The following is a 22,863-nucleotide window of genomic DNA, read 5'->3' as shown; positions in this document are numbered from 1 at the left end:
ATTGCTGTGGAGAACAATATGACGCTGAGATCAGCAGGAATAGGACATTAAAAATCACCAGTTACCTTGAGTTTGTGCAATTCTTTGCATTAAAATTACGAAGTACAAAAATATACAAAAAGCATATCAGAGATCTCCACAAGACAACTTTACGAAAAGCCAGGAACTTTCGAAGTGTGTTTGTATATTTATAATTGCATGGAGGGAGTGGGATTAGAAAAATAGTTCTCTTCTATCATTGAAGTATAAAAAATAAAATCCTTAAGATAAATTTTATACATCATTTTAAGCTGCTATGGAAGTATGTTTGGGATCCAGAGACTACAAACCACTTTGACGCCCAGTCCAGGGTTCCCCCCAAGCCCTCCCCCTACTTTTCAAAGAGATGTATAGCTAACAACATAAACGTCACATATTTCTAAGAATCCTTCAGAAGCAGTAACTAAGCTTTTATGCTTTTCACTTGCTGGGGAGATACTCCTGGATGTCTTCAGCTCCCTTGGTATGCTTTACAACGCGAGAACCTCTACATCTCTGCCTCTGATGCTGCACACAAGCAAAACAGACCTGGTACTCCCTCCACTTGCATCTCAAAATATTTGTGCTCTAAAACCTGAGATAGAAGTGGAAAAGACCCGGAGAATTCACTTTACATTTCCTCTGTCCCTTCTCCTAATAGTGAGAATGTTATCATTTCCAGTCATCTATAGACAGGTCTTTAGGGCATCAATAAAACAATTTGAATGTTCACAGCAAGCTACAAAACTAAAATGCAGGTCCTTGCTCTCCTACGCCAGCGGGCTGTGACAGCAGTTCCATATAATGTTTCTTTTTCTTGTCCGGCCCCAACTCTGTCCAAAGGTGGCTCCTCCTGTCCCAACCCATAACGTCAATGTCAGGCAACAGCTCTCAGCACTTACCTCACTTAGCAGTGCCTCTGAACCAAGAGTTCTGACAAAGTCACAGTATGGAAAGCACAGGAAGCAACACAAATCACATCGCAGTTTATATTTTAAGAAGTAGTAAGATCACTTACCATAGTCGGAAACCCTTTCCAAATTAGTCTTCTGTGGGAAAATTCCTTTTATTTGTCTAGATTTAGTCATACATTAATATGTTCCATTTAAAATACATTTCACAGAGCAATAAAATTTCTGTGATTTTATCACCTAAACTACATAAAAATAATAATTGCACATAAACCAAATTAATCTTTTCAGACTATTAAACTGTGAGGTCCAAAGCCATAATAAAGCAAAACCCCAAATGAAAACATCTCACTCATATCCAAAACCAATATCCCTTGTTTGAAGTTCTTAACTCATTTAAGCATCAGCCCTTGAAAGGCATTTGCATATTGCTTACAGAACAGGGTGCCAAAGAAAGTAGTCATTTTGTCTACTGGATACTTCCTATCCCATACAAATGTTACTGAAAATGTAGAAAAATTCTACAAGTAACGAAGACCAAAATGGCATGCACTGTGTATACATTCTGTGTACATGAATTAAAGATTCAACAGCCAGAATAGAGAAGGCAAGACACTAGTATTCTTTCATAGATTAAAAAAATTAACGTTTGTTTCATTTGTATTTATTATTTAAGAATTATGAATTAATTAACAAAGTTATATTACATTAAACTGTGGTAGTTTTGAACTTCATCTTTTTGCTTCCATGGACAGTGACAATTTATTTGTATTTCTGTATTCATTATTTTGTTTGCCTTTCCTGGAACAAATCTAGAAACAGCATATTGCTGTATGATACAACATCTCCCATACCCTGATGCTGCATTAGCCAGGAAGATTGATATTTTCAGGCATTTGTGGTTTTGCAGTCATTCTACTCCACAGTGCACCTGGTCTCAGAGGGAACTATTAAAGTAAATTTCCTTTCCAGGGTTTCCCAGCCATGATAGTCTCTAGAGACTTAGGAAAGAGCAATCACAATATCTGAAATTAACTTTTTAAAAAAATCACCATCACCAAAACTCTTAATTCACTTCAGTACATTTAAATAAAATGGGCAACTCACCAAATTCACCTGTTTATTCTTCATTTGGGCAGCCAGCTCTCCAGAGATGAACGGCTATGAATCCAGCTGCCTTTCCCTCATTCTGGGACATGTAGGAGATGCGACAGGCTCAAGTCTATCAGCAGAGTGCAACACTGGTGCATTTCTACAGCAGGGAGGCGGAAAAAGCAGGGGTGGAGGGAGAAGAGTCAGCCCTCACAGCAGTTTAAGAGTTCTTGCATGTTGTTATTGCCGCAGGTTCCTGTGACTGGCTTTAGCTGATCTCTTCTCCTCTGACATTGCTGCCTATTGAGCTGGGTAGTGCAAAGGAAGACTAATCACTGTACACCTCAAGCTGTCTCCTGCAGTAAGCCCTGGTGTTTTATCAACTGCAGAGACAATCGATACCTGGGGAGGAAAGAAGGTTTGTCACCTGTCACTTGAGATAAAATGATCAATTTCCTAATTCTAGTACTAATGCTGGATTCAAAGATGAGTGATAATTATCCCAGCTGGTTCTTAAAACAATCTATGAATGACACTGATCATGATTATTAAAAGCGGTGTGAAAGGCATTGTGGCACATGAGTTCGTTGGGTCTATTTCTAGATTAATTTTCCTCTGTTTATGAAGTCATGTTGAATTCAGAAAGGGATAGGAGTTTTCCCTTGTGAGAAGAGCTGCTTCTTTTCCTAGTAGGTATCATTACTTGCTAGATGTATAAATTGGCAAACCTTTCACACTAATGGCAAGCTACAGTAAAACAGTTGGTGGTTACTTAACAATTCACTTTATTTATCTATGGCTGAATAAATAAAGGCTGTAGTGAATCAGCTTTGCCAGTGTCACATGGGGACTCAGAAGATGCTGTTTCCTAACATCTTGAGGGTCATGGGCTACCAGACAAAGCACCCCTACAGCCTGAGTTCTGCTTTCAAGCACTGCTCATTGCCCTCAAAAGCCACATGCTCATCAGATCATTTAACCTCTTTGTAAGCAGGTGAAGGAGCTTTAAGAAATTCCAAGTCACTATTAGCAGAAGAACAAAATTGCATAATATTACTAATGCTTGCCTCAGCGTGACTTTGGACAAGTCTCAGAATATTGAACAACTTACTGGTGAAGTAAAAAATAATACTCTGAGCAGAAACAATAATAAGGATGAGACTTATTTTTTGTTACCATAAATTATATATGACTTTATTTAATTTTAGTTTATCAAACATGAAAGAGTTCAGTGACTCAGTAAAGCCAGACCTGTGGTTCTTTCCTCTGCCACTCTCTAAAACTTGACAAAGTTCCTTAAATGCCTCCATTTCTATTTTAGCCTTAAAGCCATCTAGATAATAGGAAGCTACAACAAGCTCAGGTACAGGTTTCATACATAGGCCTGATTGTGACATTCATCCAGAAGCATTCCTGCCTCCGCTTCCTTAGCAATGCCCTCTGTTAGGCAAGCTATACCTCAGACTGTTTATAAATACCTTTTGGCAGGACTTCTGTCTGTTCAGAGCGCACTGGCGAATGCTGTTCTCATTTAAAATGATCACCGAGGGCTGGTGAGGAGGAAAAGAGCTCCATCAGTTAGCAGGGTCACTTGTTACGTGACAAAGCCAAATTCAGTTCCTTTCTCTGCTCCAAAGGATGTAAAACTTCTCTCCCATCTCACAGCACTCACACTAACTGCTTTACTGCAATGCATGAGTCAGGATTCTTTCAGGACTGAGAGGAACCAAGGATGGAACCCCAAGGCAGCAGAGAGCTCAGGTTTCCTGGCAGAGGTACAGGTTCTGATCCCCACATGAAGTCTTGTTATATATGCTATATCATGCATTTGTTGTCCAATGGCTACTTAACGATCAAAAATGTTAGGAATCCCAGAAACAGGGAACAGAATTGCCTCCTTGCAGGAGACAGCCTTGTTGCTTGCTCCCAGCATAACGCTTGTTCTTACGAACTATCCCCTGGTCCCAGCAGAACTTGAACATTTCCTGAGGCTGTTCCCAGTGGAATGTAAAGCTCCTGGTTCCTCTTGCCTGTCCATGGGTTTCCACAGACACCTGTCAGTGGTCTGCACCTTGCAGCAGCAATATCTGTTCATACACACGTGAACTTCCACATATGAATCTTCACAGCAAAGAAAAGAGCTGAACCAGTGCTCTCTGTTTTTAAGGAAGTTCTAGACTCTATTGCATACAATGAGATCCAAACACTACTTTCTGCATCTATAAATTAGTCATATTGCTTTGCCTTGAAAAAAAAAATATACCAGGACCAGGTCCATTCAAGAATTTATTCTGGACCATGTGTAGACACCTCTCTGCAGCCTTGAATGTAACATTTGGAAGTTCTAATGAAAGTCCCTGTTCATATCAGTATTTTCTTACTGACTAGCATTAGGCAGTGCTGTTTTGGGGTAGTTTGCTGTTCAATGTGTACCATGTATAGGGAGTTTTCATGACAAATTTTGTTCCAGGTACAAAAAATAATTTACTCCAGATACCAAACATCCAGACCTTTTCTGCATTTCAACTACTTCTTAGTCTTTTTTTTTTTTTTTCCATCAAATGTTTAAGAAAGTCAGATCCTTCATTTTTTGTCTATATGCAGGGACTTTTGCTTTCTTACAGTAAAAGTAAAAATTTCTAAATTACATTATTATTGAACAAGAAAGAAAGGAAATAAAGACATTATCTTAGAGGTATACAAGGATCTTTATCCTCTTCATCTCACTCATATTATTTGCTTTCAATGAAGGTTTTGACAGCTAAGATAACATGTGGATAAAACAGCAGGTGTGAGTCAGACCTTTCTCCAGATTTCATCCTGGAGAGAAAAACAACTACAATCTAGTTTATCTTAAAACAGAAGATGGGAGGATTGGTAAGAAAAACTAAATAATGAAGATTTCTCATTAAAATGTAAAGCTACAGTACAAGCTTAAAAACTTACGATGTAAAAACATAGATTACCCCCACCACCTTAAATATGTCTAAAATCAATGAATGCTAAGAATTTAATTGCCCTCTCAAAATGCTCGCTCTTTACAACTTAAAGTCTTCTACATTGTGTCAATGGAAGAAAATAAATTGTATTATTTGTGACATTCTTCTCTTTCAGTTATGCATTAGTGTCTGGGTTTTAAACATGTTGTGAACATGTTACTATTTAAGAAATAATTTTCACCCATATGTATGTACGTAGTGCAATGAATAACTTTTAAAACATTTTAGGGTTTTAAAAGGTTACTTTTACATTTCAATTTTTTTGTTGGCTGACTTTTAAGTTGTTTGTGTTGGAGTATAAAGCACAAAATAATAATGAGAATGGCCAAACTGTAGTATAGCCACTAAAATTTAATGTGAAAGAAAGCGACATGGTAAACTCCAGAAACAAAACACAGGCTGCCATTAGCTGTTGTCTGGATTTAAATTATAACAACATAATGCAATGCATAATTACTCTTGTGTAGAAGTCAAAATTATTTTTGCTTTTAGTGAGGGTGGCTCTTTCCTTGCAAACAACAGGGTAATCCCACCAGAACTTCATAAACCTTGCTAAAATCTGGCCCTGCTGCTGTCTTAAGAGTGACATGCAGTGGCAGCATAACACAACAGAGGTAACATATGACAAGGAGATGGCATGTAACATATCTCCCTCCTTTTTTTTTTTTTTAATTACACTAACATTCATGACCCTTTTCAAGCAGCCATAGACATGCACAGTATTTCTCTATGGACTTTGTTACTATTCTCAAGCTTGCTGGGATGATCATCGACAGCTTGGGTGTATAGGAGGGAGTTACAAACTTCTTTACGCTACCATCTTTACAAACCTATACTGGTTTTGTGTTGTACAATATTGTTCTCTTAAAACTCTGCTTGGTATATAAATGTGCACACATGCATTCAAGCCTAATACAAAATTTTCTTTTGAGACCTTCACCAGCTGAAAAGCCTTGGAACCACCACTACAATGAGTGCAAAACCTTGACATAGTCTTATTAGATACCCAACTATAGTTTGAAGCATTTGATTTACAACAAGCACGTTAAGAAAAATTTTTTTCCAAAATCATATATTAGGCTTGGACCTACAAATACATGGTTTTGCTTAATCCTCATGTGCTCAAAGAATCATTAATTGTAATCATATAAATAAGTGTCTGTGAGATTAGGCTGAGTCGGTGACTTGGAATAAAAAATACCTGAATTCATGAACCTGAGTCTTGTCACAACTTGTACAATTATTGCCAATGAAAAGTATCTTTGAAAGGTTTGCTAGAATTTGATTTTTGAACATTGAAAATTTAAGTGGAACATCTCACTTGAAGTAAGAGTTTGAAAGTAAAAGACACCAGGTTTTTTAAAATTGTTTATTTATATATTTATCTTGCTATTTGTTACCAGGTACCCAATGACTTTATTCATTCTCTAATTTTGAACCTTTTTTTTTTTTCCCAGAAGCAAAACTGGGAATAAGGTCAAATGGAGAAGAATAGTATGTCCAACCAAAAACCTTTTATATAGTATTGCATGCTTTCGCTGAAACAATAGATCTGACAGACATCTGAGACCAGTTGCTATAGTAATATAGTTTGAGAGAGCCCCGTGTTGATGTTGTACATATGGGGTGGAAATACAGAGAGGAAATGAGCCAGTTTGTTTTTCCATGCACAGCAGGGCCAGCCTGCACAACTGTAACAAATGAGCAAAAAATGTCACAGATTGGTAGCCAGTTGGAGGTGGGTGGAGGGGGAGGTGAGTGGAGAAGAAACAGGTCAGATCTGCACCACAAATTGGAGGAAGGTGTAAATAACGGCTATATATATTCTAATTACTCGTCAGCTAACAGGGAAGATACCGAGAAGGGCATTATAGAAATGCGTTTCAGCTCTCTAATTGGACCAATGCCTTTTGTTTGCTTCTCTCACCTCCTCAACCCAGCTCTTGCAGACACCTCACAGCCCAGTTCAAAGCCTTCACAAACTTCACTAACTTCAGAGGTTTTTTTCTTGAGACTAGAAGCTGGCAAGCAGGCCAGGTTTTCTTGGTTAGTGTGAGTGGTTTTCTCCCTTCTCTCCATTTTCCCCACTTTGAAAATACTGATACTTTCAGAGGTATTCATTGCCCTTACTGGCCAACAAATGATGCCACTGTCATCTTTCTGATTGTGTAAGAAAGAGAATAAATTGTGCAATGGCATTAAGGATCTCTTACTGGACTGCTAAGAATTTCTGTTTGATGCAGTAGGTCCTTAAGTTCGTTTCAGTCAGAATGCAAACTTCTCATCTTTAACTTCTCCCACGCAATGTCATTTATGCAAGCTGTGACTATGCAGACTCATGCTTTTGAATGGCTTCCACTGAGGTGAAGCTTGGGAAAACAGAACAGGTGGAGCTTCAAAAAACCCTGGTTCCAAAATAATGATTTTTTTTAAATTGGGCAAAGCTTGAGATATTAGTATCAGTCTCATAAGCTAAGAAGTGATAATGAAGTGAGGAAGAAAGCTGCTTTCCTAGTACAGAGCCCTTGTTTAATTGTGTGACTGATTGCAAATGGAAAATCGTTGAAAAGTGGAGGGGGCAGATAGAAACTGAGACTCTGTACCTTGGCAAAGAAACCCCTTGAGGATGTGGGATCCTGGACTCCATAGGAAACTCTGACTGGTGTCCAAGAATGGTGGAGAAACACAGATAAGCAAAACGTTTGCAGGGACAGATGTGGTTTTTCCAGATATTTGAATTTTCTATCAACCACTAAGTGTGTTTATGTTTCAGTCTAGTCACAGTCTATGCATCTTCATGTGCCTGAAGAATTAACCATAAACAAATAGCTTTGCAAGCTTTGGGCTTACAAAAGGAGTGCTAGATATAGGCAGTTCCCATGGGATCAGAACTGGCCCTATGGTCAGAGACTTAACTCTTGGGGAATTCATTCCTCATTGGCTGTAGTTTATGCAACAATTGATTAAGGCAGGACCAGTGGCACTAGTGCTGGTTTGCCTTTACACACTGTGCTGTGAGCTTCAGAGGATCAGGAACAACTTCTCAAACAGTTAGGTCTTCCCAGGTAGAGGTTGGAGGGTTATTAACCTTGTCAGCCTTTGCAGTTTAACGTGCTGATGTCTGAACCAAGAGGCCCTGAAATCCCTCTGATCCTAGCTGCAGCAACAGCCTAGAGCATGTTGAGCTGGGAGAGGTCGACTGTGGCCATGACAGGCATGGAGGGAGGATGTGGTGCCAGAAGATCATGTGTTGACAGCTGGGGCAGTTTCAGCAAGAGCTCCTGGTTAAAATGAACGGAGAGGTTTTGATTTTAGAGTTAACCATCTTGGTCTCGGAGGTGTACAGAAGTAAACCCTCAGACTGCGAAGAGGGTGATGGTTGGTTGTCCTGCTCTGGTTTCCAGCCATGGCTAGGAGATTGATGCTTTGTTTTACACAACTAGTCAGCTCTGAGCACTCAGCTGCCCACTGACCAGAGCCATTTTCCTTTCTCTCTTTTCTTTTCCTGTACAACACTTTTTAGCAACACTTGGCTGCGTAAGTGATGTTAGTCTAGACTCTTCTGCCATGAAGCCACTTTCATTCTCACCCATTAGAAAAGAGGCTGACAAGACCAGGTATCTGTGACCTTGCTTTGACAGTTTTTAGGCACCAGTGTGAACTGTCATAAGAGGAAGCTCTGGAGCAGGCTGTAGTATTCAGAGTGTAAAACCAGAGAAGATCAAACAGGTAAAACAGCTTTGTGGATTATCTTCTATAAAACTTTTAGAACAATTGCTTCTTTTTACCCCTAGTTTGACTCACTTGTTCCAGTTAGATCACAGTTTAACAAATGTGTCTTGAATGAGCTTCCTGCTACAGACTGCACAGTTAGACAAGTCACTGAGAAGACAGAAAGCAATTGTGCAAATCTGTGTCCAAGGCTAAAGCTGTGACGTATAAGTCACATTTGCTGCTTACACTACTCTCATCTGTGAGTGCAACGTTATTTTAACAATAAAAATTGTTGTAAATGAGAATTATTTTAAGCCAGTTTTACTGTCTGTTACTTAGTTCAGTGCTACTAAAGTCAATCTGTTTTCATTAGATAATGTCAACGATAAGTTAAGGAACACAAAGAACATAAAGAATTAATTGCCAATATTTCCCAGAGCCAGTTTCGTAAGGGTTACCAAGTGATAATGTAATGCAGGTAAGCACACCTTTTTATGCAACATTATGGACAGTCATTTCTTTGACAAAGAAGCATTCAAGAGAGTATCAGATACAGACTGCCCTTATTCAGGCTACAGAGGAGCAGATCCAGTGCTAGATTCAGGCTACCCTTAGTGAAGATACTGGATAAATGAGTCTAGCTGTGCTTGGTGTCTCACAGACACCAGGCCGATTATAAAACTTATTTTTATTTCTGCACACTCAAGTAACTTTAGTATGATTTAAAGAAAAGATAACATTCTAGAGGAAGTTGTGAGCTTGATACGTACAAAATAAACAAAACATGAGTGGATTTATCTAAACAATTTTTTTTTTGACTGTTTAAGGTTTGTCTGGTACCATGGAATCATGGAATCAGAGAACAGTCCAGGTTGGAAGTGACCTCAAAAGGTCATCTGGTTCAACTTTTTGTGGGAAGGGGAGCTTAGATGAGATTATCTAGCACCCTGTCCAATAGCATCTTGAAAACCTCCAGTGATGGAGAATCTACCATGTCCCTGGGGGGTTGTTCCAGTGATTAATTGTTCTCACTGTGAAAAATTTCTTTCTGATGTCAGGATGAAACCTCTCTCAGTGCAACTTATACCCATTGCACCTTGCCTTCTCCTTATGGCTCCCTGTGAAAAGAGAACCTCCATCCTCTTTGTATCCACTCCTTAAATACTGGAATACTGTGATGTAGTCCCCCAAGCCTTCTCTTCTCCAGGCAGAAGAGACCTAACTCCTTCAGTCTTACCTCAAAGGGCACATTCTCCAGCCCTTTGATCATCATAGCTCTCCTTTGACCTTCTCCAGTCTGCATCTTTCTTGAACTGTGGGGCCCAGAACTGGATGAGCACTGAACACAGTGGGATGATCATGTCTCTATATCTGCTACTAATGTCCCTGTGGATGCACCCCAGGAGTTGACTTGTCTTGATTGTTGCCACGGTGCACTGCTGACTCCTGTCAGTCAACTCCTAGGCACAATTGTGGTGAGATCTGAAGCCAGTACTGGCTCTAAAATAACCCATATATCCCAATGGCTCTGGTTAGATACAAAAATATATAATCACACTTTCACTCACTTCAGTGATCAGTTATAATACAGAGGATAGTTTATCACTCCAAATCCCACCAGTTCATCTAATTCCATATTTTGACTCTGAAGAAAGACTTTTTTTCTATCCTCAAGTGAATAAAAATGTATGCTACTAAGTACTATATGTAGGCAAGAAATGATCTTCCTGTCTGTTGTGAACTTTCAAGCCTTTCAAAAGAGTCTGTCCCAAATTCAGGCAAGACTTTGGTTTCTGGTTGTTAATGGAATGGCTAAACATTTGCCCTGAATATTTTATCTAGAGTTCAGCTTGTTTTATATAATTAGTTTACATTTTCAAGACGAAAACTTCTCTCAGTTCTTGCCAGTGAGATTGCGCTAGTTTCAGAACTCTGTTTCTAAGGATTCTTTCAATGCAAAGGAATTTCTTTAAGCCAACTTACTCTTAAATATTTTAGCTTTGACCACTGATATTTCCCCACAAACTGTTGATAAATTTTCATACATCACTAAATCACAGCCTGAAGAACACAGACTGTGAATTTTATTTGTAAGCATTCCAAGGATATAAAGGTACGAAATAAACATTGAAAATCAGATCAAGAAAACCTTTGAATATTTCACAGCATTATTGATTAACTAGGACAATGTAGGATTGTTGTTACATTTTTAAGGGGTATCAGTACTGCTAACCAATCTGATTTCTCTATCTGTAGATAGGGAAGTAGGTAGTGCAAGGAGATCTGTAATAACAATAAAATTATTTTGTTGACAGATGTTTCTGTGGCACTTTGTCACTTTTAAATTATTTTATTGGTTTAATTATTAGGCTTAGCTAAAACAAAAAAGTAAAATTTATCTTCCCGCAGGTTTCTCTGCTTGCCTGAAAGAACATAGCATCTTAACGAGTTCCCTGCTGCTTTTCCTTCCTTATTTACACAAAATAAAAACATAAACAGTTTTGTGATGTTGGAAGGATACATTTCCTCTGTGACCCCTATCTTCACTTGTTTGCTGGGTTTCCTTTTATCAACTGAATTTGGGTTTGCATCTTTGAATATGGACTGGAAATCTTCCGATGGTAGTGGAGCTTAATTTTGTATTATACCTCTTGTTTCTATAGCACTTTGCAGTCTGTCTGTCTCTTTTCATGTGCCCACACACAAACATAGAGCATCAGCCATCTCTAGTAGGAGGGTGACAGCCACACAAGCCAACTGGTAGCCAGCCAATGAGCTGCAAGGCAGTGGGAAAAGGGAATATTGCCCAAGGATGCCACATCAAACCCTCATCTCCAGAGTATGCCATGGGATTTTCAATATCCACAAGGAGCAGATGTCTTTAATTTCTGATTATTAAAGAAGAGAAGCATGCCAAGAACACGGGTTAATGGAAGGAGGGACAATGCCAGCTTATCAATGGCCGGGACTAGCAGTCTTCCAAAAGAGAGACAAGGCAAATAATTGGAGCATAAAAGCCTTCACTTTCGTCCTTGATGAACAAACTAAGAGGACCAAAGATATGAGGAAGCCATCACCACAATGTGCAGTGGGAGACAGGCAGCTTTACAGCCTATCTGAGTGTGCTCAAACAGCAATAAGCCCCGGAATTCAAAAGCTATCTCAAAAGCCTAACTTTGACATGACCACAGAAAGGACAGAAATATGCAACCAGTGCTAATGTGCCTCAGGATTGGATTTCATGCTTCTGCACAACTGACATTAAGCAGCTGGCCTACACTGTACACTAGCATGCTGTGAGTGTTCCCAGCAGAGGGTCCGATCCTCCATGGTAACGCTCTTCAGGGAGCTCTGGAAATGCTTTAATTATTAAAATGAATAATTCCTACCAACACATTTAATTGGAAAATATTACATGTTTGAATGTGTACTAATGGAAGGGCTCTGGAAATCTAACAGTATAATAGAGTATGCTGTTTGAAGTGAACTCTAGCAATATTTTTTCAGCCAATAACACCATGCATTATTTATCCTATCTCTTTTTAATCCTATCTGATTGTTCATATGAAGAAGGAATCACTGGAACCTCAGAGATAAAATGCAAATCTGTGAATTGCCCCCTGCAAGCTTAACTTGCTACCACTACCTCATCCGCTTTCCTTGCTTCCTGACTCCTAGTTTCCAAGGAAATAGCTCAATGAATTTATTGCTGCAATATAAACTAACACCCCTGTTTCTTACTCAGCACTGGGATGACTGTGCAGACCAATGAATTACAAGAACACTTATTCCCAGACTTGTTACCACAGCCTGACCAAGACTGGGCACATCCAAAGGCAAGAGAAGGCCAATGCAAGAGCAAACTAGTGGGAGTCACAGGGGGAGAGGGCAGAAAATAAGGCTTCAGGGCATAAACATCACCCAGCCAGAGGAAGCAAGGATAGATGTAAACAGGGATAACCAAAGGGGTCAGACAACATACCCTTGAAGAAGCAGAGGTGCTAAACACATATTAAAGACATGAAGCAGCAGCACAGAAGGATCCTACCTGAAGCGGCTAAACCCTTTTTAGATTGTGGCAAATATACAGCTTCATAGTTGGAGGTGTCTAAATTAGTGAAATTGTGTACTGTCTTGGGGGAGGGGCATTCAGAGAAGGATTTGTGCCTTTGGATTAAGTTCTGTCAAGCCCAGAGCCCACAGTGAGCATTTTCAAAGGGAAGGACTCACTGGATGTATTACAGCCTTGTAAAGTGATTGTACCTACAGGTTTTGTCTGAGCTAATCTAACAAGATTATGCTAATATCAGTCTTCATATTTCTTTGTATACTTTTTTCCTCCCCAGGGGGAAAATGTGTTACCTTCTGGATATATGCATGGTGGAAAAATCAAGAAGTCACTTTCATCTGAAAGTTACACTTTCTCCCTCAAAGCCTAGTAGGAACATAAAGAGATACAGGAAAGGAGCATTCAGGACAGTTTTGTGGGAAACAAGGTCAACAGAAGAGGAAAAGTCAGAGTATATTTTGAAAAAAAATATTTTTGCACTGAAAATGACATCTATTATTTTAACTGACGCTGAGCACGACATGTAGGTAACAGTATAAACCCATTTTGTTCTGACTGGTTTCTGAAATAAGCAACCACAATCCTTTTTGAGCTCTTTCTCCTCACCTCAAACCAGACCCATAGTTTGCCACTTTTTTTTTCTGCTCATGGCGACACTAAAACAAAATTGTGGAGATTTTCTTATTTGCTGCAAATATGACACTTGTCAGGTCTGCCTCTTTCTGTCTTTTTTTTTTTTTTTTTCCCTTCTCTGTGCATATTCATTAGCTGCAGGAATGCCTTGAGAGTAACAAGTTTTCCCCTGAAGCTGCTGAAGATTTCACACTCTTGGATTCTAAAAGGAGAGGTTTTGTAGCTATCTTCTCTGCCCAAAAGATCAAACACAGCATAGCTTAGCAAGCTTGGGAAGGGAGCCAGCAACCCTTGATGTACCACTGGCATGTTGGGTGTGTTTCAGATTACAATATTCATTGGTATCACACCAAATTGACTATAATAACCAAACAGTCCCACTGCAGTGCACAGATGAAATGCAAGCACATCCAGAGCTCTGGGATTAGCACAAACCCACCTGTCCACTCAGATTTGATTCTGCTGTAACACTGTCTCTTGTCTGCAGTTTGTCTATTCTTATTAACAGCTCCCCTTTGATTATGTATTTTCTGTCTAACTTACTTGTTTAACATTTAACATGCTGTGCTTCCTTCACTTGGAATCTCTTGTGACCACTTCTGCTGAGTCAGACATCAAAATTTAGCTCCCCATAAGGAGTCTCTGATATTTACACAAAGCTGTATTTAACACTTTCAACCCATAGCTGTGATTTGCAGCTCCGAGTAATTTATAAATTATAACCAAGCGCATCAACTCTAAACACATTTGAAAACAAAAACAAAACAGAAATAAAACCTCAGGCAAGTGTATTTTCCAGCTAAGAAATGTAAATAACAGGGGAGAAAATGTCTCTTATATGAAAAGAGCAAAGTATCTGCAGACCCTTCAGTCTTTGCAGGCTGCTGGGCTATAGTAGAGCCGGAGCTGGGAACAGTTATACAACACAGGGATAATTTCTGCAGGACTCTTAGTATTTGCTGGAAGACACCATGTGGGTAAAGCGAGGCAAGTGAAAGCTGTTGTATCCTGTTTGTCTACATCAAGAGTTTCCTGCCCACATGGTGAATTGTCCTGATGATTCAGGAAAGCCAGTTTTTCCTTTAGGTCTCCAGAGACAAAAGACAAGGACTTTTAGCTTTGCCTGTTACTCTTGGAATGTTTTAATATATAAATTTCACTTTCTCCACCATACAGCTGGGTTCTGAATTTCGTCAGGTGTAGTGCATGACAGAAAGTCATACACGGCAACCCTTTTATGATTGAATTAGACCAAAACTACTTTGTTCAGTAAGCCTAAAATTCAGCAGTACTTTCCACATGACAGAGACTGTTCTAGGAACACTCATAAATGTTAAAAAAGACCCAAGAAACATGACATTAATGCAGGTAAAAGTCATTTGATGCTGTATAAAGTATGGTTGCACATAGAAACATGTTGTTATGAGTTAAATGTTACAGGGATGGTTGGCAATTTCAACTACTATTAAAAATAAGGAAGAAAAGTTTTCATGTTACAGGTTAAGAATAATAAATACCTTTTATTTAAGACAGTTTTAAAATGTGGTGTGGGCTCTTCTATGGAGCCAGAAAGCTGAAACACAGTTTCTGTCCAGAAACATCTACTGTCATATCAAATCTCTGTTTCTAACAGACACACCCAGCTAAAACTTTGGAAATGGCATATCTATAAGGGAAAACAAAAAGCAAACTCCCTGTCACAGGAGAGTACAACATTTAAATTACCCATCAGCAAAGCAGAAATTAATTTTGATGTAATGAACATCCTCCTCTCTTCTTTTATCATTGCTGTTCTAAAAGCAGATGAGTATTGAAGGCAAAGCCTGACCAGGCTCTGAGCCAAAAGATACTATCTTTTGACATCTAAAACTTGATCAAAAAGGGAACTATAAAACAATCAAGTTGATATTAATTTTATTTTCAAAGTTAAAAATATTACATTATTTCCAGCTGGCTGCTCAAGGTAATTACAGAGAGAAAAAAGTAGCTGAATGTTCAGATGAGGTAGTATAGTTGACACTCAAGAGACGGTAAAAACCCAGCCTTCCCTAGTTTAAAAGAAAGGGAAGTGCCAGCTGGACAGGCTTTTATGGAGAAAAGGTTGAGCAGAGAGCTGAGACCTAGAATTGCAACTAAGTTTTAGAGAGGTTCAAAATTAAAGGGGACATTTCCTCATGTTTAATCTTGAATGAATACAAGCATCTATTTTGTTGGGTTTGTTGTTTTGTGGGGTTTTTTTTAACAGTAACACAATTTTATAAAAGGTGTAATCTACCACTATTCCTGGGGGTTGCAAAGGTGTTGGTGATGTTGTTGACAGAAAATTGAGAAGGATTTTTGAGGGTTTTTTTACACATAGATTGCATCCCAGCTTGACAGTTTAATTTCTCAAGTTCAAAGAAAATCATATCAACATTCACATATGCCTTTCCCCATTCCTGTATCTTTGGCTTGAGGTTGTCAAGCCACTTCAGCATGCCATCTCAAAATATCTGCCTAGCATTCACTCTTCACCAGGAGGGAGATAGATCTCTATCCTACTCTGAACACTTTGAGATGACACAGAGAAAATGCATAACAGATGTACTGAAAGGCTTTATTATGGTTTTAAAAACCAGCATTGCATTCTTGACACTGAGTTGCTTTACCTGCCCTGCTGGCTGACAGCTGGGGAATACTGATAATTTTGTATCATCTTTAAGCTTTGACAATTTTCTTACCTATCTAAACAACAAAACTTTAACATTTGTTATAGACATCAAGTTCTTTTTATTAAAAAAATATGGCAGTATGGCAAAGAGAAATGCATTTTTGAGTCTTTTTTTCTGACCTCCATGGGAGAAACTGATAGATTGATTAAATGCAGAGTGCTTCTTCCGTACATGGCCTTAAACTGCCTTTGCCTTAACACGTGCTTGCACCTGTGTTAGTTTCAGTGAAAACTCCAGGCTGCCACCCTGTCCCTTCCTTTCTTTAAGGTTAGTGAAAATATTCTAACTGAGATTTACTTTAAAGGTGTGTCCTTTTTCACAAAAAGTTGCAGCAATCTTAGGCAAACAGAAAAACAGCAGGCAGAAGGAATTCTTTAGCTAGCCAATGTTCCATATTTTATTTTCCAACAGAGAATCTTAACAATCACCCATTGCGTTAGAAAGCCACATGATGATAATATAAATTCACTGATGCAAGACAAAGAGCTACAAACCTTTCTAAATCAACATAAACATATCCCCAAATCCATGTGTAGACCAGCCGACATGAGTTCCCTCTGTTTTCCTAGGAGCTTTGCCCAAGGCTGGTTGCGTGCAGAGCCACGGGTGAGTGTGAAAGATCAGAGAAGAGCTGGGGTTCACTGCTGCAAGGCACCAACCACTCTCCACAGCCAGAGTGTCTGGCTTCTTCCTAACACCAGCTGAACTGTTTCTCCAATGATACATTCGTACTGCCATATGGGAAGGGAATGCCATCTGTGCACTTTGCATGACCTACAGAGTATATGGTAGACATTTCAGAAACTGCTAGTCCTGTTCTCAGAACATTATTTTTGTCTATGAGTTTCTATTATTGCAGAAGAACTTGTCTGGAGACACGGGACAGTATGTGCTGCTAAAGAGCACCCTAGGATTTGAGATTCAGAAGTCCCATCTCAGTTTGTAACAAACTTAGAGTTTGCATTTTACAGAGAAAATCATTACACATTTCTAGTTCCCCATCCGTTAAGTGAAAGGGAATAATAATTACACATTTAGAAAAGGTGGATTAAGAATTAGTTATTTGGGTATTGAATTGTAAATAAGATATATAATTTATATGTCCTAAAGATTATGTTTAGTATTTTTGTAAACATGCAGAAAAGAGTACCCATATTGTAGAAACTAAACCACTCAGTGCACTTCAACTGCATTTCTTGTACATAAGTATTAAAAGACACTTATTGCACAATTTGTTCCCCATAGAAATGAGTGAGCTAAACCAATTATTTATATAACATGAATAGCCATTGTTTGAACTCTGTATCCTAATATCACATATAAACTCCCTTTCCCTGGCACCAAGGGTTGTCTGAACAATAGTTGATTTTTATATTATCAGAATAAGTAAACAAAATAATTGAAGTAATAAATTAGGTAATAAAAAAGATCAGCATAGTAGTCTTGTGGATGATCCATAACATAAAACACTTTCAAAAAGAGATTGAAAATGTTTGGTGTCTTGAGCTGCTTGACTAGTGAGAAAAACTGGTTGCTTCAATTTGTACTGGGACTTTTATCTTGTATAAAGGAAACTAAGGAGTAATATTTTTTTAAATAATTTTTTAAAAATATAGAATTTCTTGAGGCAGTGCTGAAATTCACTTACTCTAATATTTTTCCTAAAGACAGGACTTCCTTAAATTCTCATTTCAACTGGAGAAGAGATGCATGAGACCTAACTACACTAAGAACTCTACTGCTGTTTTATTTTGTGGCTACAGGAATGATTTTTTTCCCCAACACTAGCATGGAAGTAGCGTTTCTTTAGAAGTAATTTTAAATTCTTTAAACAAAATGTGTATATTAGAAGATTAAAAACAAAATAGATAGTGTTGGCCAAGAAAACTTATCTGGGGTGCTCTCTCCTTTGACCCTGGCAAGTTAACTTCTGTTGTCACTTCTGAACAGAGACAGACCTTGTATGGCCCACATACTTCATTTTCCCAACTATGTAACTGGTAGGAAATAAGATCCCTTGAATAGGCAATATGAGTCACTCATGACCTTTCACTTTTTTTCCATGCATTTAAAATCAGAAATTCATCTGCAAAGAGCTTCTCATCTTGTTTTGATAACACATTTAAAATTTATCCTTCAAGCAGAGAGGAGTCTGGACCAAGATTTAAGGAGCCAACTGAGTGGCATGTCATTTTTTAATGGCACTATGTGTAGATTTTTACATCCAGACCTCCAGAAAGATATCACAGCATTTTCAGACTCTACAGGTTGCTGTTCAGCAGCAGAAGGATATCGTTCATGGCTGACACAAACAGAGCAGCTGTCCTAACCACCATGCAGGATGATGAAAGCTTCCAGAGGGACTTGCGTGAGGGGGGACATCCCTCAAGAAATCCCAGATTGCAGATGTCTTATTGCTCATCTGTTCTCAGGGCAATGTTTCTCAATCTCAGAAATGAGGGGACACTTACAGCCAAAATATTAATGGAGTTCTTTTCATTTAAGCTTCAAATTAATATTTGGAAATAGATCGAACAACATAGTTGATAATGGATTCATTAACAAATTAAGCTGCTACTCAGTCTGTCTAAGCAAGCATTTAACAAGAAGAGAGCGAGTCCTTTTTAACGATTTAATAACATCTCAAACATAATTTTGTACACTAATTACAGGTACTTAACTGTTTCTTTACAGAGTCAATAAATTTTGTATATTTTTAAGAACCTTCCCTCTCACTGCAGAAATATTTTATGGCTATGGAGGACTTGGAAAAGACAGTTTGTGACTGAGCAGAACATATCCAATTGACCCTGTGTATATTAGCATACATGCTAATAAAAGTTGTGAAGATCACTTTAATAAAAGTTATGAAGATCACTTACATTTATTTAACAGAGTGTCAGAATTTGTGGCCTCCATGCTGTATTTCTCTCATAATTGTACCCTCTGGTAGTAAAAAACTGAGAATAAACTAGTATGCTAAGAGATCAGCTGTGTTGTGACCATGTTACGCATGTAAATATTTACATAATTTCTTTTACATTTGTGTGTTCTTCTGATCAAATGAGTAAAGAGGAGCAAGGTCTAATTACAGTTTGGAAACAATTCAACCGTCTCCAGAGTCTAGTCACAGGTTAGAGGATGTTTCTGGCCCAGTAGCCAATGTAGAATAAAACCACAAAAGAGAAAACTAGATGATGCTGGTGAAAACTCAGGTGTTTTGCATCAAAAATCAGCTGACAGAAGGGGACAAACAATTGGATCCACAATAAGGATTCACCACAGTATTCTGTGTAAAAATACTGTAAGTCTGGAAATGTTTTAGTGCATAGAGAAATATACCCTCTTAGGATGTTTCTATTTTACACTCAATTTATTTTAAAACTGACACTTCAATCATAGATCCTTTCTCCTGCCATCCATAAAATGACTTAAGATGGATAATGTAATATAAAAGCAGAGCTAAAAAATCGAAATAAGGAATCTCACCAAGCATGCCAGGTGGAAAGGCCAGACTAGGAAGTCAGACCAAACCTCTGGATCCATTCAGAAAGAAAAATGTCACCACAGGGTGAGAGCAGAGTGATGGGAGGGAAGAGGTGCAGTGGGAAGGTGTACAGACTGCACCGTAGGACCTCCCCCCTCCCCCCCCCCCCCCCCCCCCGCCCCCACCCGAGGAGACATGCAGTAGCCATGGAGGGCCTGGGGCCATGGCCACAGGCAGGTGCAGGAACAGGGTCCAGCTCAGCAGGAATGAGACACAGACTGGGATGAGGGATGAGGGGGACTGTCCCTAGGAGTTTATGTTCTCCCTCCCCCAAACTATACACCTGTCTCCACAAGCTTTGCCTCACTTGCATTCCTAGACTACTATGGCTGCACCATTTCTGCTATTTACTTTCTTATAGTTGATATCATCAGGAAACCAAAACTTTTTTGTGCATAAGATGCAGCTGTGATTATCAGTATATTACAGTAAAATTAAAACAAGACAGTGGATGCTAATTATGAGACATTGCATGCAGCTTTCCAGATGGCATTATATTTCTTTCAAAGAGAGAGAAAAATAAGCCAAAACAAATAAAGATTATTCATAGAGGTATTGGGCTGCTATTATAATTGATTTAATGTTTATGCTTCGGCCTTATACCACATACTCAACCACTTGGGTCCACGTAAAAGTTAATGATACCGACAAATCCCATTTGATAACTTTCATTCAGTGAAAAACTCTAAAAATCAGCTACAAGGTAGCAATTCTTGTAATTTAAGAACTATTAGAAAAAATAATTTGCAAAATTTTGGCTTCTACTTCCATCCATGAATGTGTGCTGCTACTGTATTTGCTGAGGTAGTTTTAAGTCTAGTTTAAGATTAGGCCAAATGGAGACTGTCATGCATATGCTACACTGCTGTCTTCACACAAGATCTCAAATTATATTATGAGCTTCTAAAATAGGTATAAGAGTGAGCCAGAAGACTGTTCTGAGCTGTATAGTTTAAGTATTTTGCAATACAAACATGTTCAGATTTTCTAGAATGATAGTGTAATAATTTCAAACAAGGTGCCAAGTTTTCAAAGCTGCAATATTTTTAAGGCGTATGTTTGTACTTGAGGGGAAAAGACTGAATAGTCAGATTTATGTGTGTGTGTGTCTGTGTATGTTTGTCTGTGTGTGTATCTTTTCATTTATATAAAAACGGGTTGTTATACTTCAACCAAGAAAAATTAAGATGAGGCTTCTAGAATTCAAACCAGAATTACTCTTTTTATTATTGAATAACAAAGGGTTTCACTAGTACAAATAAAAACACTCTATATTTTGCATCCTGGGAGATATCTGGTATTGAGATTATTTGCTCCACTGCAGGCCAAGAACATACTGGACAGCATTAGCAGGAGCACAAGCATCAGGCAGAGGGGAAGGGAGCCTGGGGCTCCCCAGAACCAGAGAAGTGTCCATAAACAAGCAGGGGAGGTCACTGTCATGGTGACAGGGGATGAGCATCTGGTATACAAGGAGGGACTGAGGGAGAAGCATTGGTTCAGCCTGGGGAAGAGAAGAGGAAATGGAGACATAATACAATTACAGGACACAAGTTAGGAGGCTGGAGGGGCCCCAGGAAATCTCGAGTCCAACACCCTGTTCAGTCAGGGCTGGCTTGAGAAACTTGCTCAGGGCTTGTCACATCTGTAACAGCTTCAAGGGTGGAGATACGATGAACTGTCCACACAACTTGACCCCAGACCACCTCTGTGGAAAGAAGATTTTTCCTAATATCTAAAGGGAATTTCTCCAACTGGGCCATTAAGTGGTTGTAGACACCACTAAGATGTTTCTTTACCCTTCTCTTCTTAAAGCCAAGAAGACTTCAGTGGGATTTAATAGCATATACAAGGACTGGAGGTCCCTCTTACCCTAGATTTGTCTGTCTTTCTAACATGTCTACATAACCTAGGAGTGAGCAAAAAAGCCCTAAAGTCAGGCATGAACTTCTACTGTGAAAACAGTGAAAGTTTTGTATCAGTATCAGCAAATGTGGTAGGTGCTGTATCACAACTGCACATGCAATTTTTTTGAGTGAACCCATGTGAGCATGACCTTTATCAATCAAAACATTTTACTTTTGTAAACTGAAAGAGTCATGAAAAAAACATATCTCCATCAGTATTTTTGCATGTGACATCAAATGTTTTTCTTACAAGAGTCTGGGATGCACCATTACAGAACATCTTGAAGTTCATTAGTATGTGGGGTTTTTTTTAAGGCTGATTTATGAATATGTGATATGGCAACTCACAGGAAAACAATTATGCCAAACAGGCTTCAGACTGGAGCAAAAGACTTAGAGGGAGCACAGGTTTTTTCTTGAATGTAGTCAGTGAGGAGAGGAAAGAATAGAATATGATCAGAGAAAAATATATCAGAATCTTTAGTGGAAGGCATAAAGGAAAATCTCTATTTTTCAGTCAGGCCATGAAGGAGTGGATAAGATTGCTGTACCTGTGGTCCCTGGTAGGACAGAGAGCAGAAGTGTTACTACAAGGCTAACCTGCTAAATCTAGCCATTGGTGACAGCAGCCAAGCATGTCATTTAACTAGATAACGAGTTTGAATATGACAGCTTTCTGATAGATGTGGTTTACTTTGCTTCAGAAACATACATTTCTTTTCCAGGCTCAGGACTGCTAAGCATGCTGTACAAATATAACGTATATATAAATTCTTACAAAGTTTAAGTAAGGCCTCTCACAAAAAATGCTCTTCACAACAATTCACAGCAGTGGGAGAAAGTTGCTGTACAAAATGTGTAGAGACAGATTCCCATGCACAAAGATATGTTGGCAGGGTCTCTAGCTGGTTTATCAACTAGCTGACATTTATCAACTATAATAGTCAAAGTTACAGAGAAAAATTAGGCAAAAAAAGAGGGGAATGGGAAAAGGGAAAGAAAAGAAAGTGCTGGGCTGTCCTCAGAGGAACATTCTCCCAGGTGTAGGTGTCCTCTCTCATGCATCAAATGATATACCTCAAAACACTTTCCCATATTAACATGACAGGTTTTCATCAGGACCTGCTTGAAGTCCCTGCTGGCTCTTCATGCTTATGCTGCTGTTACTGCTGGCAGGAAGATGCTCTGGTGTGGACAGGTGCTGCATGTCTGGCTGGCTGCTGAGCCTTGTGCAGGCACATTTCTGGGTCTCCAAATGTAAA

This window comes from Strix uralensis, chromosome Z (assembly GCF_047716275.1).
Source record: "Strix uralensis isolate ZFMK-TIS-50842 chromosome Z, bStrUra1, whole genome shotgun sequence".
Classification (NCBI taxonomy): domain Eukaryota; kingdom Metazoa; phylum Chordata; class Aves; order Strigiformes; family Strigidae; genus Strix; species Strix uralensis.
Note: the sequence above shows the minus strand (reverse complement) of the source record.